Here is a 17,850-nt window from a genome sequence, read left to right as displayed (position 1 = left end):
TCTTCCTCCCTCTCTCAATCTCTTCCTCTATCTCTCCTGATCCCTCCCTCTCTTCTTCCTTCCCATCTTTTGTATCTTCCCTTTTTCTCCCTTTTCTTGTCTCTCCCTCCCTCTCCCCTTCTTCTCCCTTTCCCCTGCTTCTTCTCTCCCTGTTTCCCTCTGCACTTTCTATTGGGTTGGCTTTGGACTCTGGTAAGCTCTCTCCACTTGGTTGTAAAGATGACTTCCAACAGCTTTGAGTAGTTTTGATTTTTAGAGGAGAGACTTTCTCTCTCTGAGCTACATCTACATCTGTCCCCTAAAGGGACACTTGGTGGTTCTTTTTTGGATTATGTGCACAATTACCTTTTTCAAGGCCATGTGATTGACAGCCTCACTGGTGGGGTGGGGGGAGCAATTTCCAACAGGGAAAAATGGATTCTATTCTAGAAGAGAGGGACAAGAGAGCTGGGCAGGCAAAAATACTAGCTAGCCACCACTTGGATACACACACAATTGTCCATGCAAGGCCTTGTCAGCCTTCACAGCCTGTCTGTGGATCAGTGAAGAACCTCAGTGCTAGCTGTCCTTTTTTAGCCTGCAGAACCAGCCCCCGGTTCCTTTAATGGTTTGATTTATATGCCAGGGAATGAATTTCCATTCTTACCATGACAGAAATCAATGAGTAATTGATTGTCAGAGCTAGAAAGTATGTTAGATGTCATGTAATCCAACATCTTCATTTTACCAGATGGAGAAACTGAGGCCAAGTCAGAAGTGACTGATCCACACATACATGGTAAGTTCATGGCAATCCAAGACTGTCGCCAGAGCTCCTGAAACAGGAATATGTATCCCTGAGGCTCTTTGAGAAGGAGAGGAAGGAACAAAACCTCCCTCCAGTGGACCCTTGACAACATAGGGGGAAATATCATTTTGTTTCTGTACTCAAAGAAACATTTCTGGGTTCAAAGCCACCACATGTGACCTTCCCTCAACGTTGGGTACATTTGGGGGAACCTGAAAGTTGTTTGCCTTTTCCATTCTGTTGCCTTTTTATAGAAAGAGAACTTCTCGTAGGACAAGAATTTCTTGCCTCCTAGAATTTCCTGAAGCAGCAGCTGGCATTCAGGCCAGGCTAGATAAACCCATCTGGCCACATGGAACCTCTGCTTCTTTACTCGCAAGTTGGTCTTTTTGGTAAGAAGGGTACCAGGCCGACACACTGCTGGACTCCAACTGCAGGTTCATCTGTACCTTTACTTCCACGGAAGCACATAGACTTAAGTTGGTACTCTGGAGGTTTGACTGCATCTGATATCTGTGGACCGCCATTACAGAAGATTGGAGAGACATTCTAATTCACAGAAGTACTGACCTGTAATAAAAATCATACTAATAATAAATAACTGAACATTATTGAGCATTTGCTAGGAACTTGGCCACGATGCTAAGGACTTACATGGATCGACTGTTTATTCCTGACAACAGTCCCACGAGGTAGATATTGTCATGACCCACATTTTACAGTGAAGGAAATGGAGACCCGCAGAGATGACCAGTAACAGCATGCAATTCTAGAGTGTATATTTGATGGCAGTGTTGTGCTAAAGGCTTTGCTTACATGAACTCTTATCCTCATAGGAATCCCTTGAGGCAGGGACTATAATTAACCTCACTTTACAGACAAGGAAAAGAAGGCCTATAGAGTTTACATGCCTCACCTAGGGTCCCCCAGATAGTAAGTGGTGGAGCCAGGCTTTGAACCCAGTGCCCAGCAGGCTCTTCTGCTTAGGGGAGGTATTGAGGTGTCTCACAGGTCAGACCAGTGAGACATTAGGGGCTGAGGTTCAGATCCCACTCAGTGTTTCTGGGATGCATTTGGTCTCTAACGTGGCCACATGGCACACAGGGCCTGAAGGGGCTGGTGGCTTCATCACTGAGTTCCATAGTTATCCAATAGTACAAGAGAGTGGACTACCACACAGGAAGGCTGTGGCTCCCACGGGAAATCAAGACACAAGGAAAAGGAGAGCCTAGACAAAGCTTAGTGCACTGTATTTAACCTTGCTACCCTCGGGCCTCTTGGATTTCTTCCAAGCCCTCAGTCTCTGGGCACCAGCCCAGCTCACCTCGCAGGCATCCCTGAACATCCTTGGGGTTGCAGATGGAGCACCGAGTGACAGAGGACTGAAGAGATCCCCCCAACCCTGAGGTGGGAGAGGGCCTTTTGTACCACGCTAAGGGGTGTGTGTTCAGGTGGAAATAGCATCAGATTGGTAATCAATACACCTCAGCTAAAATCTCAGTTGTCTATTTTGCCACACTTGTGCTTGGGAAAAGCATACAATCATGTGACTGCATGTGACCTCTGTTTCTGAATATAATCAATGGGAATAACATGGCTCCCAACTACCTGATAAGGGATGTGAGTGGACAGAACAAGGCAATTCATGAGAAAATACATTTTAATAACAAAACTTTTCCACAACTCTAACAAAGTCCTAGAGCAGCTTGTTTTCATTTTTAAAATCTACATCAGAGAAGGAAGTCTTCCTCCTTCCTTGCACAGGTATAAGATACTCAGGTGATAATGGCTTGGCTGTGTTCCCACCCAAATGTCATCTTGAATCGTAGTTCCCATAATCCCCACATATCGTGGGAGGGATCCGGTGGGAGGTGACTGGATCATGGGGGCGGTTCCCCCATGCTGTTCTCATGATAGTGAGTGAGTTCTCACGAGATCTGGTGATTTTATAAGCCTCTGGCATTTCCCCTGCTTGCACTTCTCCCTGCTGCCACCTTGTGAAGAAAGTGCCTTGCTTCCCCTTTGCCTACCACCATAATTGTAAGTTTCCTGAGGCCTCCTCTGCCATGCTGAACTGTGAGTTAATTAAACCTCTTTCCTTTATAAATTACCCAGTCTCAGGCAGTTCTTTAGAGCAGCATTAGAATGAACTAATACATCGGGGGAATAAATCAAGCACCAGATTTGAGAATAAAAGCTCTTCAGAAGGAACTATTGCTTCCTGCTGCTACAGGAAAAAAATCTTACAGCATACTGGGTGAAAGCAGATGTACGAAAGAGGACATACTATGTGATTCTATCTATGTAAAGCTCAGAAAAAGACAAAATTAATATATAGGGTTAGGAGTTAGGATTCTTGACCTGGAAATTTATTACATAATCATGTTCAGTTTGTGAAAATTCATTAAGTGATATACTTACAATTTGTGTACTTTTCTACCTCTCTGTTTTATCTCATTTAAAAGGTTTAGCCTAGGCTGGGCATGGTGGCTCACGCCTGTAATCCCAGCAATTTGAGAGGCTGAGGCAGGCAGATCACCTGAGGTCGGGAGGTTGAGACCAGCCTGACCAACATGGAGAAACCCTATTTCTACTAAAAATTCAAAATTAGCCGGGCCTGGTGGTACACGCCTATAATCTCAGCTACTTGGGAGGGTGAGGCAGGAGAATCACTTGAACCCGGGAGGCAGAGGTTGTGGTGAGCCGAGATTGTGCCATTGTGCTCCAGCTTGGTCAACAATTTTTTTTTTTCTCAAAAAAAAAAAGGTTTACCCTAAAAAATTTTAATGCCATTAAGCGTTAATCCAGTTTCACATCACAGAGGTTGGAAAACTAAGGCCTATGGAATAAATGTAGGCTTCAGGGTTTCTGTTTTTGCTTTTTGGGGGCAGGCATAATGTCTCAAAATTTTCTTTTCTTTTCTTTTCTTTTCTTTCTTTCTTTCTTTCTTTCTTTCTTTCTTTCTTTCTTTCTTTCTTTCTTTCTTTCCTTTCTTTCTTTCTTTCTTTCTTTCTTTCTTTTTTTTTGAGTCTCACCCTGTCGCTCAGGCTGTAGTGCAGTGGCATGATCTTGGCTTGCTGCAACCTCCGCCTCCCAGGCTCAAACAATCCTGCCTCAGCCACCCGAGTAGCTGAGATTACAGGCTTGTGCCACCACACCTGGTTAATTTTTGTATTTTTAGTGGAGACAGGGTCTCTCCATATTGGTCAGGCTTGTCTTGAACTCCTGACCTCAAATGATCCACCTGTCTTGGCCTCCCAAAGTTCTGAAATTACAGGTGTGAGCCACCGTGCCCCCAAATTTCTTCTCTAGTTGCTGTTTTTTGTTGGTTTGTTTGTTTGGGTCAGAGTCTTGCTCTGCTGCCGCACCTGGAGTGCAGTAGTGCAATCATAGCTCACTGCAGCCTGCAACTCCTGGGTCCAAGCAATCCTCCTGCATCAGCCTTCTGAGTAGCTGGGACTATAGGTATGCACTACCATGCCCAGCTAATTTTTTTATTTTAGAGAGTTGGGGGTCTCACTATATTGCCCAAGCCAGTCTTGAACTCCTGGTCTCAAGCTATCCTACCTCAGCATCCCAAAGTGCTGGGATTATAGGCATGAGCCACTGCACCTGGCTAAAATTCTTTGATGGGGCAGTAGTGGTAGGCTTGGAGCTCTGCAAGCCTGTGGAAGTGTTGGGTATACTTGCCATTTCTCTTGTCCTCAATTCTCTCTAAAATGTTACACCTGGCCAACTTCACCCTTGCGTATAACCTGCCTGACCCCTGAGTGCATCTGAGTTTACAGTCTCTTAAAATCCTGACTCCACAGCATGCCAAATAAGTAACCCTCGACCAGTTATTCAGTCTCTCTGTGTTTGTTTCCTCATCCTAAAATTGTAATACAGCCCCAGAAGGTTTGGTTTTTGTTTTTTAACAAGGATCAAATGGTTATTTAACACAATGCAAGCCACATAATAGATCCTGAACAAATGGAAGTGATAGCTATTATTATCAGTAATAAAATCACAAATAATAAAAATGTTCAATCAAGTAAGATTGCTGACTCCCAGTCATTCTCTCACAAGAACCACTGCTGAGCTGGTCCTTGCTCAGATCCCATTTGCCACGTCAGGGTTTTCCTCGACCACGTTTAATAACCAGTTTCCAGATCTGGATATTGGGGGCTGTAAATTTCCCTGGTTACTGTTGCCAATGACAGGGAAGGAAAGACTTGTATAATTACCACTTGTACTTCCACAAGACACAAGAACTCAAGTTGAGAGCAAGAGTTTTGGACAATAAAACACCAGGTTTTAAAAATTCAGGAAAGACCTGCCCAACTTGTGTGATAAGAAATGTGGGCCTGGTTAGAAAAACAGAAAAAGGCCTAATGCCAGCATGGCATATGCACCATAAGCCTTCAGTTTGAATAGGACCATTTCCTCTTTCCCACACAAATGCTGCATATTTACACATCTGTAAGCATTAAGGCTTTAGGATTAGCCCTGGGTTGGTTAGGAATCAGTACCTTTGCCTATGTCCAAAATCCGTAGCCTTGGTTTTCAATGTTCTTTTGTAATACAGTTGCCTGTCTTAGTTGATTTTACAGCACGATTGTTTGCATCAACATTCTTCAAAGAAAGTAGCTGAATGGGTTCTATGAAAATATCCCATGTCTGAAACCTACTAGGACTTTTGGAAATATTAAAACATTATAAGGCCATTTGGAAGTGCTTAAGATAGATCTTTGCAAGGTGTCAGATTTGGGTCCCAAACTCTAGCTGATGATATTCTGGTTTCTGAACATTATGTTTTTAGCTTCAGAGAAACGAGGTGGAACTGGGTTGCAGCGAAGGAACTGTCTTGACTTTCAATCCCACAAAAGTGTTCAATTTTTGAAAAAAAGAAAATAGAAAAGCTTTACAATTGTTTCCCTCACAATGTCTGTGCATTAGCAAGCTAGCATCCCTGCAGTAGGCATGTCTCACGGTTGGTGTTTCTGAAAGGAGCTGACCCCATCAGCACAGGACCAAAGGGGTTGAAAAAAGATTGAACAGATTGAGCAGTGATGGGAGACAGAATTGGAATTTCTTGAGGTGACCAGTCCCAAATCTCCTGTACTTCCAGAAATTATGAAGTCATGGGAGAAGAATTTCTCCAAGAGTCTGATTTGGCTGCTCAAATAAACTGAAATCCAACAAATCCAAAAGTGGCCACTGAATTCTTAAAGAACAAGCTCATAGCATGACGTGTGGCTAGTTGTAAAGGGGTTGTTGCCCTCCCACCAATCTAACTAAATGGGGCCTTATTTTCCTTTTGGTAATAACAATTTCACCAAAACCTCACCTTGCCCCAAACCAGTCAAAATTGATAGAGTAATTTATTTTAAATCACCAAAGACTCAAGTGGACAGAAAGGAATAAAAATTTGCTTCAGGAATTTGGAGGGGCAGGGCCTTTTGCAAAATTGGACCAGAGGGGTCATTAATAGCATTTTCTCCAACAGACTGATTTTCTTTACATATGCCTTTGGAATTATTAGCTCAAAGAATAGATTTCTCTTGGCCCACCTGGAAGTCTTCTCTTTTCCTAACCTATGACTTTGGATTATACAACTTTACCTACTGTTGAAAGTATACAGCTGAAAAGAGTAAAGGGTATTTGACTGAAGAGTGAACATGAACTCAAAGGTAAGTAATTGGATTCCAGATTTTGTACAATTCAAAGATCATTTATGTTCATCTTTTCTTAGTCCCAACATCAGAGAAATTGCAAGATGCTCCCTAAACCTTTTTATGTTCTACAGATTCTCTAAAGGAAAGAACACACAACCAGCACTTCTTTGTAGAACAATTCTCCCTTTATCCTCTAAAACTGTGCACACAGGTCTGATTAAATGTAAGAACTAGGTAAAATGAATACCACATTTGGAGCAAGGAGTTGTATTTTTTATTTTTTAGCCAATACTTTAGAAAAATCTGATGTCAGTTTGGACATTGCTGTTGAACCAATCCAGTTCGATGCAGCTGCAGAAATCTCATTTAAGGCCAGTCATTTAAGGAGGAGGGCATATAACTGGATATTAGCACATGGTGGTAGCCAGCCAATCAGTTTTTGCATTTGATTGGAATTTCGGAAGATAATTGTTTCATTCCCAGGCCTGTCTCTGGCTCGCCATTTGACCTCAAACTAATTGCTTAATCTCTCTTGACTTCAGATATTCTATCTTGAAAGTGATAATAATAATAACTTCCAACTACCTATCTCATCCGGGTATTGAGTGGATTAATGGGGTCATGTTTGTAAAGTCTTGGAAAATTCTCAAGAAAAAACGTTCTACCTCTTTTTTTATTCTGGTTGGTAATGTTTTAGGGCCATGGATGGGTAGGGCTGCATTTAATGAAGTCATTATTACAGAGTCATGTTCTTTCCTTCTTTATAACTAAGGAAAGACCTCTATTGAAAGCAGAACTTTTTTCATCACTATGAAATCTCTGATTCTCTTTGTTGGTGCTGGGACTCCTGTGGTAAACCAGGCTTTCTCCTCTATCTAAATAGTACATGAAGCTCTGAGGAAGTAACTATGATTTCATGGCCACAGGGAATAACTCAGAATATTTCTACTTCAGTAATTCATAGACTTTTGGGGTTAAACAGACAGGTTTGAGACCTGTCTCTGCCACTTCCTGGCTGAGTGGCCCCAAGCAAATCACTCAATGTTCCTGTGCTACCTTTATGCTTAGCAGAATGTCCAACACATGACAAGCTGTCAGGAAGTATTGTCCACATTAATAATATGTGTAATAGTAACTGCATGCATTTTCTAGTGTCATGAAGAAGTATAATGAGTGCTAGTTCTTAGTGAACCAAAACTTAACTCATTAGAGTTTGTGCTTAACTTGGGTATTCATGGCCATCTATTAACAATATTCTCATTCTGTGAGCACTTTAGATTTAGGAAAATAGTAAATCAAAAGGAAATTGTGTCAGGGATTTATGCAAATTCCCATAGTATATTTTTCTGTCCATACTGATTTAGCCCAAGCTCTTGATTTTCCAGGTGCAATCCTGCAGGGTAGCTATGAAGAGCTGACATTTACTAAGAAAAAACTACATGATAAACACTGTGAATCCTGTTTTCTCATTTCCAGAAGGGCAGAAATTTATCTAATTTTTGCCCAACTCTGTGGCCCTGCCTGGTACATAGGAGGCTTACAGTAAGTGTTTACTGTGGGATAAATTGCTGAATCCATAGGGAAAATCTAGTTAATTTAATTAAAAAAAATTTTTTTTGAGACGGAGTCTTGTTCTGTTGCCCATGCTGGAGTGCAGTGGCGCTATCTCGACTCACTGCAGCCTCTGCCTCCTGGGTTCAGTTGATTCTCCTGTCTCAGCCTCCCAAGTAGCTGGGACTACAGGCACGCGCCATCAAGCCTGGCTAATGTTTGTATTTTTAATAGAGATGGGGTTTCACCATGTTAGCCAGGCTGGTCTCGAACTCCTGACCTCAAGTGATCTGCCTGCCTTGGCCTCCCAAAGTGCTGGGATTACAGGCATGAGCCACCGTGCCCGGCCTTAAATTTTATTTCTAATGGGCATAGGGCATCTAAAGTCTTTTCTTCTCTCCTGTGAAAATATAGACTTTAACACTTAAAGTCAACCGCTAATGGATTTAGTTTACTTAAACCATTTAAATTGTGTTTCCAAAATGAAATAGTATCAGAAAAAGCACAGCAATCAAGAGAACTTTTCAAAGACAGTTGGTGACTTTCCCACTGATAGTCCCAAATATGTCAAAGCCAGATGTCCTGTAGATGTAGGTGTAGGTCACAGGCTGCATCTTCTGTCAGTCAGCCTCAGAGTGGTCTGTCTCTAAGAGAAACTCCTCACCTACTGTTTTCCTGCTTTGCATTCATGAGCTTGTCCTCAAAGTACTCCCAAGCCACTTGCTTAACTCACATATGGAGTCTCCTCCCACTCTGCACCATTAATTCATCAGCATTCACTTCCCAAGGTTTCTTCCTGGCCGGACAAGATATTCTGCCTCAAGAGAAGACCAAACCTCCTGTAGCCCCTGTGAGGCTGTCCAAATCCCAGCAGGGAACAGGGATCTTCCATTTAACTCTAAACCTGACTTTGTCTTTTTTACTTAAACATTAATTTTTCTAAAACGACCAAACATTTTTGTATTGTCAGAGCTCTTTCAACTGCAAGGGATAAACCTTGATTTCCGAGGAGCATAATGGCCTTAGGCACAACTGGATGTGAGGGCTCTAATGAGGTCAGAAGACCAGTGTCCCATTTTTCTTGGCATTGCTGGGCTTTACTTCTAGCCTGCCTTCATCTTCAATGTTGCTTTTGTTATATGATGCCTCCCAACCCTTACCCAGAAACTCCACATTTACAGCCAAAGAGGTTAAAAATTTCAAAGGAAAGGTGGCTCCCCTCTGTCTCTATTGAAAAAAAAAAAAAATCCTGAGACTATCCCTGTTAGTCTAGTCTATGTCACATGACTCTTTTCTGATGGGCCCAACCTTAGTCACATGCCCCTACCTTAAGTCAGGGGTTGGAGCTAGACTCACCAAATCATCTGTCCCGGAAGGAGAGTATAGGTGAGTCCTCAGAGGAGAGTCAAAGGTGCTCTTAACAGAAGAAGAAAGAATTGATGCTGGACAGGTGTTCAGACTAGGTGCTCTGTCTCTATAGCTGACATAATCCTTTGTCTTCTTTCTTCAGTAGTGCATCTACTTTTCCTCTATGCCTCGTGTCTCCCACGTACCTCATTGTGTAGCATTAATCAGCGTTACTCTCATCATCCTTATTGTGCAGGCCTGGATACTCTGCTTTATTGTGAGTCCTTGAGAGCAGGAGCCGTGGCTCGTTTAGTTCACCATCCTCACTGATTAGCATAATTCCTGGCACATACATAGTAGATAATCTGGTGAGTTTTCCAAAAAGGAAGCAATTGATGATCCCCCTGGAAATCAAGTCCCTAACTGGGGTGACACTGTTCAAAGGTATGAACATGGGCTTAAGGCTCAAGTGAAAACTCCATCATAAACAGCGACAGTTGTCACATAAGGAAGACACCTGGAAGCAAACTGAAGAATGTGCCATTATGAGTCTGCACTGCTGGGTTCAAAACAAAACAAATAGAAAGAAGCCACCTAATTTTGGCCTTGTGGACACTTCATGAGGTGTGTGGCAATGGGCAAATGATTACAATTTTGATTTAAACATGAATACAATAATTTGAAATCCTGCCAGGATTTCATTTTAACCTCTGTAGATGACAAGTAGAGGACAAATGTAATTCTTTCTCACTGCTCTTCTGGGAGAATTGTCTTGGCATCTTTCTTTCTTCCTAATTCCCTTCTCCATCCTTTTCTTCCATCCTTCCCACCTCTCTTGGCTCTTCCCTTCTATCTCTCTTCATCTCTCCTATTTTTCTTCTGCTCCTGTCTGCTTTTGCCCTTAGCAGGAATCACAGCTCTTGATTTACAGGGCTCATTTAAATTCTGCCTATGTGACCTTGGGCAAGTTGCTTCATCTTTTGGAGCTTACTCTCCTCATCTGTAACATTGGAATATTAATATGCATTACTAGTATTCCAGTCAGGCTCAATGATATTACATATGTAAAATGCTCAGCACAGACTAGAGGGAGTGCAAATTTGAAGAGAAATAGGAGAAAATTCTATTTGCTGTGGGGTAGTAGGGATTGTAAACAAGAGACTGTTTTAGTTCTAAGTTCTCCCTCTCTCAAACCAGCCTTCTCTAACAGAGTCCAAAGTGCCTAATCTGTTGGATGACAGTGCTTGGAAGCCCTGCCAATGAAATGGCCACTGCCGAGTGTTTGTCTCCTAATAGTGAGTGACTCACTTGCTTGCTGGATCCCCTTTGGACAGATTTCTAGGGTTAGCCAGCCAGCACAAGGAGGAATCCCTAATGTTGAACTTGGGCTTTCAGCCCTTTAGCCCTGTTCCAGGACTACTGAGCTAAGAGGCCACAGGCTTAATGACTGCCCATGTAGCAGTAACATCCAGGATATGTTTACAAACATATTTGGGGGGCTCCCACCTCACCTATGCATTTGAGACTGTCTTTCAGAGCCTGTTCAAGTCTGGCACTCAGCAAGTGCTCAGTAATTATCTGTTGACTAAAATGGACAAACCAGTGTGATCTGGCACGTACAATACTAATTTGACGAATGAATGAATGGGTGGGCCGCAAATGCTTGTTAAATGAATGGTTGATGATCCACAGTAGGTGACCCGTAAATATTTGTTGAAAGAGCAAACAATGGGATGAATGAATGAATGCACAGTGTATCGGTCATATCTACGGCCCTTACTTTCCATAAGCTTCAAGCTACTCTTTGATTTATTTTTTGTAGCCATAATTCAGTCCCAATAAAGTCTTTAAATTTATGATTTGCTTTTATTTTCTGTTGGCAAATTTTGAAATAGATGTTGCTATCCTCTGGATGGAATCCCATTTTCAAACAGCAAAGAGAGATTTTCAAACCTCCTTGAATGGAGCATGCATGCAGGACAAGAGAGGGAAGGCGCTTATGTTCCCACTAATCTCTGTTATGACATAGCTGCATGACTAAGGACTGAGGGCCACAGGGGGAGGATCATGCTCCTGGGTTGAGCAGAAGAGGGTTGTCCGCAAATGACACGTGAGTGGAGCCATCATGTTCCTGTATATACTCAGTAGATATATGTACCTGCCGGAATAGGTAAATTTAATCCTTTGCTATTATTCACTTCACCTTCCTGAATTCTGTGGTATTTCCAAAGAGTGACTGCTTTTCTCCTGGGTTAAGGAGAAATCTTTGCTTAAGTCAAAACCACTTACCTTAAATACATTCAATGACATGGGGATCTTTTGCCCTGGGAATATTTCTGATGTTTTTCAAAGCCAATGAATTGTCATCTGACCTTAATGGACACATATAGATCACTGAACTGAAGATTAAACTGAGTGGAGAAAAGAAGCTTTTATCCAAAATTCACTGATTCATTGAGAGATTTTGGGGAAGTCATAACAGAGTCATTTTTTTCACCATTGATGATTATAGCAGCAAAGTACACAAAATTAAAAGGACTTGGGATTTAATTCTGCTGTTTAGAATTACATCAGGTATCTTTTAAGGAGGTTGGGGATATTTACAATGAAAAAAAAGTATTAGGGTAACTCATGTTAAAATTCAAAAACCTGTAAAATTTTTATGTTCTAACTTTTCAGAACATTCTTGAAAATTAAAAAAAAATACAGTCAGTCAGCTTCCTAGATGTTTTGTGTACAGCTTGATGTCAGGAATACCAAGTAACTTACTGAATGACTAAACTCTGTCCTTTTCACTTAGAAATGTTGAAGTATTGTGTAGTTCTCTTACCATTTTTCTCTCCATTGGTTTAATATTAAAAATTGTGTAACATTTATCAGTGGGAATGTAAATTAATGCAGCCATTATGAAAAACAGCATTGAGGTTCCTTAGAAAGCTAAAAATGAAAAACTACCGTATGATCCAGCAATTCCACTTCTAAGTATATAAGGAAAAGAGATCAGCATATTAAAAAGATACCTGCACTCCCATGTTCATTACAGCATTATTTATTACAATAAATATGGAGACATGGAATCAAGTGTTCATCAGTGGGTGAATTGATAAGACAAATGTGGCATGTATACACAATGGAATACTATTCAGTCTGACAAAAGAAGAAAATCTTATCATTTGAGACAGCATGAATGAACCTAGAGGAGATTATGCTAAGTAAAATAAGCCAGGCACAGAAAGGCAAATACTGCATGATCCCACTTACATACGAAATCTAAAAAAGTTGAACTTACAGAATTCAAGAGTAGAATGGTGGTTGCCAAGGTAGGGAGAGGGACGAGGTCTAAGGAGATGTTGGTCAAATGATGCAAACTTTTGGTTAGATAGGAGAAATAAGTTCAAGAGATCTATTGTAATATGGCAACTATAGTTAATAACAAGGTATTGTGTACGTGAAAATTGCTAAGACTACAAATTTTCACTGTGCTCATCATAAAAGAATGTTAAGTATGTGAAGTAATGGATATAATAATTAGCTTGATTTAGCCTTTTCACCAAGTATACATGTTTCAAAACATCATGTTGTACACCAGATGTATGTACAATTTTTGTCAATTAAAACTAAATCAATTTTATTTATAGAAAAATTTTTAAAAATTATGTTATGTGGTAGTCTTGAGATTTGAGGATGCACTTTTATTCTTTGGCCAAAGTCTAACACTTGTCCAAATGTGTCCCCAGGTAGGCTTTCCAGGTGGCCATGAAAGGAGGACTGTTTGTTGCTTCTTCTCTGGAAGGGATAAGTTTGATCTATTTAATTTTGCCATTAAAAGTAATGGCAGCCTGGCGTGGTGGCTCACGCCTGTAATCCCAGCACTTTGGGAGGCTGAGGTGGGTGGATCATGAGGTCAGGAGTTCAAGACCAGCCTGGCCGAGATGGTGAAACCCTGTCTCTACTAAAAACACAAAAATTAGCCAGGCGTGGTGGCAGGCACCTTTGATCCCAGCTACTCGGGAGGCTGAGGCAGGAGAATCGCTTGAACCCGGGAGACGGAGGTTGCAGTAAGCCAAGATCACACCACTGCACTCCAGCCTGGGAGACAAGAGCGAGACTCTGTCAAAAAAAAAAAAAAAAAGAAAGAAAAAAAAAGTAATGGCAAAAACCGCAATTACTTTTGTACCAACCTAATATGTTTGAATCCAGTTTGGACCAAACCTGAGCATTAGCTGGCTGCTTTCTAATGAGCTCTTATACTTCTGCCATCTGTTTTCACAGCATGCTGAATTTGAAAACTTTGAAAACACTCCACTTTCCTAGATTTCCGTTCCGGAGAATGGACTTAGCCGAGCAGTTTAAAAACCTGCTATTATTAATACATACCCAGGAGTATGGCCATGTTTGAGTTGTTTGAGACCAAAAGTAATTATTGAGAACAGTCAAATCAGGTTTCCAAAGCCCAAAGCCACAGATTTAGACATATAATATTGACAATTGCAAAAAAAAAAAAAAAAAAACACAACCAAAATACAATCCCAGCATTTTCTCCTATCTCTCTGATAAAAAAAGGTCTGCTTCTTCCATGTAAGTTAAGGGATTTGTATTCCCCAGAACCGGTTAATCTATATTCTTCTAAACCCAGCATGTAGATGATCAGTGGGCCAAATAGAATATGAAATGGAAAACACAGGACTGAACATACCAGCTACCATTCATAAAACATGCCAGTTAGGAGCAAACAACTTTTCAGAAGAAACACTATGACAAAAGGGGAGAGTAAATGGAATCCCGTCTTTCTTCAGATGAAAACTATTTATCTTATTAGACTCTTTCCACTAAGCCAAGCCTTATACAGGTGAGGCCAAGTGAAAAAGTGGGGGCACATATGGGAAACCAGAGAGACAGCTTCTAAAAAATAGTTTTGTCTTTATTTATAGGTAAAGTGTGGTGATTAAGTCCCTTGTATTTAAAGTCAGATTACCACAGTTCAAACTTTGCTTAGCAGTGGCGTGGCCACAGGTAAGATCATTCGCTTATTCACTTATTTATAACACATTCTTTGTGTGAGTCAGTAGGGGGTTGTGTCACAACTATGAACAAGGCCAACCAGGTCCTTGCCCTCCTGGAGCTTACATTCTATTGAGAGAAAACAGGACAGACAAGTAAACAAATACACTTGTAAATAAGATAATTTTAGATCAAGATGAAAGAAGACAATCAGACAAAGTAAGGGAGTAGAGAATCATGGGGGAAGGACAGCAGCTTCTTTGAGATTGATGTGTACGACGAGGAGGTGACTTAAAGGGAGTGAGGGTGACTGGTCAGAAGGGACAGCGTTGCAGGCAGAGGGAAGAACAAGCACAAAGGATGCATGTGGATGACGCTGTCCTGAAGTCCAGGTTAACTTGTTTTGATTTTATCTGATAAACTCTGGGGAGCCTCTGAAGGGCTTTCAGCAGAGATGTGACGTGACCTGAGCAGCATCAGGGAGAGACAGCCCTCATGCCCTCATTCACTCCTTCAGGGACAACAAGCTCTTTCCAGAGAGAAGGGAATTCTCAGGGCACTGCCCAATACAAGGTAAGAATTCAAGGTGAATTGCTGAGTATGGATGCTGTCTTTCTTGAGGGCGGTGGGGCAAGGGCAGAGATGTCAAAGCCAGCCAGTTAATGAAATAAGAACAAATCTTTGACAGCTCCATTGAGCTGGGCTTGAATCAGGCATTCCTGGTGTGGCTGAATCTGGTTATGTGCACGTCTGGTGTTCAGTGGAGTGAAATCAGAAGCTGTCAGGATTTGCAACTCCTAAAACAGCTTGGCTTTATCAAAATCAGGACCTCTTTGAACTTTCCCTTTTCTCCACAATGCAGATAATAATAGGATCTATCTCACAAAGTAGTGAGGATGAAACAAGGCAATGAATGTAAAGAGTTTAGACAGGGCTGGCATCTGGCACATAGAGCTCAGTAAGTGTTGCCAGCAATCATTGTGATTGTTTATTACTGATTATTATCTCAGCACATACCTGCCTCATCTTTGTTGAATTCCATCATATAGGCATAGCCGGTGATCCTGTAATTGCCACATTTCTCTCCTCTTCCCAGCCCTTACCCCTACTCTCCTCAGGCTCCTAGTTTTTCTCCAGATTTCACCTGGGGACCCAGGGAGAGACATTTACAGTGCAGAAATCATCACAGTAGCTGCCATTCATCAAGCTATCTCCATGGGCAGAGCTGGACCAAGGTCTTTTATACATTATCTCAATTATGAGAACAATCCTAATATGTTTGTTTCCTATGTCCACTGTAGAGGTGAGAAAATTGAGGCTCAAAAGGGTAAGTGACCACTACAGGGTCACTCAGTCAGCAAGAGGCAGAGCTGGGATTCAGACTCACATCCATCTGACCCTCATGTTCCCTAACATGAAACAAAATTAAAGCATCTATTTAGTGCCCTCCAAGGCACCACTGACTATGAAATGGTCATAGTCAACATAACATATAACACATAACACGTAAGTGTTATATGAGGGAAGGACACCCTATTCAACAAACGGTACTGGGATAATTGGCATATAACACATAAGTAAGTTAGGAGGGCATAGTGAGTAATCAGGCTCAGTGCAAGGAGAACTTGAGAGTCTCAAAGAGCCTCCTGGAGTCAACCCAGAATCCAAAAATGTCCTATAATTTCAAGCGAGCCTTTCCCCCCCACAGGCCAGTGGCAGCACAAAGTGATAGTATTACTTTGACTGTGGCCATGTGGTGGTGAGGAAGCCCCTGACCCCTTTCCGGCCTCTTTGTCTTCTTTCGGGCTCCATCTGTGGCCCTGCTCACACAGCCCTGCTGGTCTTGACTCTGAGGCGAAGGAGTAAACATCTTGGGGCTCTTTATTAGTTTATTTCAGAAGATGGAGCCTGTTTGCCCCTGGGGCCCATCCCTCTTTTATGGCCTCCAGCCTTTCTTGACAAATTCTAGTGACTGGAGAGAAAACCGCTTTCTACAGCAGATCATTAAAACACCACCATAAACCCAGGGCCATAAAATATTATTTGCCGGGCATAAAAGGGGGGTAGATTTTCCCAGAATGACAACCCAGGTCCTGCTTTCTCCTGCTGGGAAAGGCGGCACAGGGATGCAGTCGTTCATTAATTCCTTATCTTGCACTCCGCTTTGTGAATAATCCGCTTGGGAGAGCAGCCAAAAATATTGATTTATTTGTTCCACAGATTCAAAAGCATTTTTAATGAGTAGAGCGTGGTGATGCCTTGCCAGTATGTCTTCGGATGACTCAATCTGAGGCACACACCCAAATGCACACACGGTTTGCAAGGGGAAACATGAAGTTCCACAAACTGGAGGTCTGTCAAACACGAACCTTCACAGATGGAAAGGCATTGATATCTCTCCTTCCAACTGTCTGCTCATTTCCCAGCCAAACCAATCAATACCATAACGGGACTGGTGCTTACAACTGAGCCTGGCTTTCGAAGGCAGTCCCCACCCCTACCCACTATTGAAGGGTCAAAAGGGATTTCAAGTTGGTTCTCCTTAACACCGTCCTCTGAAATAATTCTTTCATCCATTCGCCCATTCATTTGGTTGTTACTACGAAGCACCTACTAAGTGTCAGGCACTGTTCTGAGGACTGGGGTTCCAGCCATGGAAAACGCAGATGAGGTCCTGCTGACATGAAGCTTGTTGCTTCTGGGGTATAATCTCAGCACACTCATTATTAATATTAGCAGATAAAACTCACAACTCTTTATCTGAAGTCCTTGGGACTAGATGGTTTTGTTGGAAACTTTGGGAAAATAAAATTGCACATTGATATTAATTTGCAAGCAGCCCGGTGAGGTCTGGGGAAATACCCAGTCATCAAATGCATTCATATTTATTCAGTGAAGACTATTCCTAGCAAGTGGAATAAATCAAGACTATGTCTTGTCATGTGAGGTCCGGTTTTGCCACCACAGGAGTTTGAAAACCTCTGTTTTCAGAGCTGCTTTTTTTCTAGAAGAGCGGGCGTTGAGTGCCAGGTAAGTGCCTGACCCATGCTAGGAGCATTCCTAGACATCATGTTTCATTCTCACCACTCCCCTGATTTTCAAGCTCATCTCATTTCATTCTCAATGCATTTCTACAAGGTAGATCATGAAATTTCTGTTTGCTGCTGTTGTGTGTAAGAGGGTTCTGAAGTGCTGGCTGAGAGGCTAGACAAGGTGTGACAGCTGGGAAGTGGCAGGGCAGGGACTGGAACTCTAGATTCCACAGCCGGCACTCTTAACCACTAACCAATACTGACTTCCACTGTAGGAAAGACTGCAGAACAGGAAATAGCACTGTTTGGGCTGTGTCTATACAAGCAAAGGCAATTGGAGAGAAGCAGGTGATTATCCAGATAACTCAGAAAATAGCCATTTAAAAAAAAAAAAAAAGGGTTTGTGGTTGGGTAGCCAATGTTTCTACACTGGCTGTGTGTGTGGAGGAAATTCCCAGGTTAACGGCCCTGTTCT

Source organism: Macaca fascicularis, chromosome 2, assembly GCF_037993035.2.
Source record: "Macaca fascicularis isolate 582-1 chromosome 2, T2T-MFA8v1.1".
Taxonomy (NCBI): Eukaryota; Metazoa; Chordata; class Mammalia; order Primates; family Cercopithecidae; genus Macaca; species Macaca fascicularis.
Note: the sequence above shows the minus strand (reverse complement) of the source record.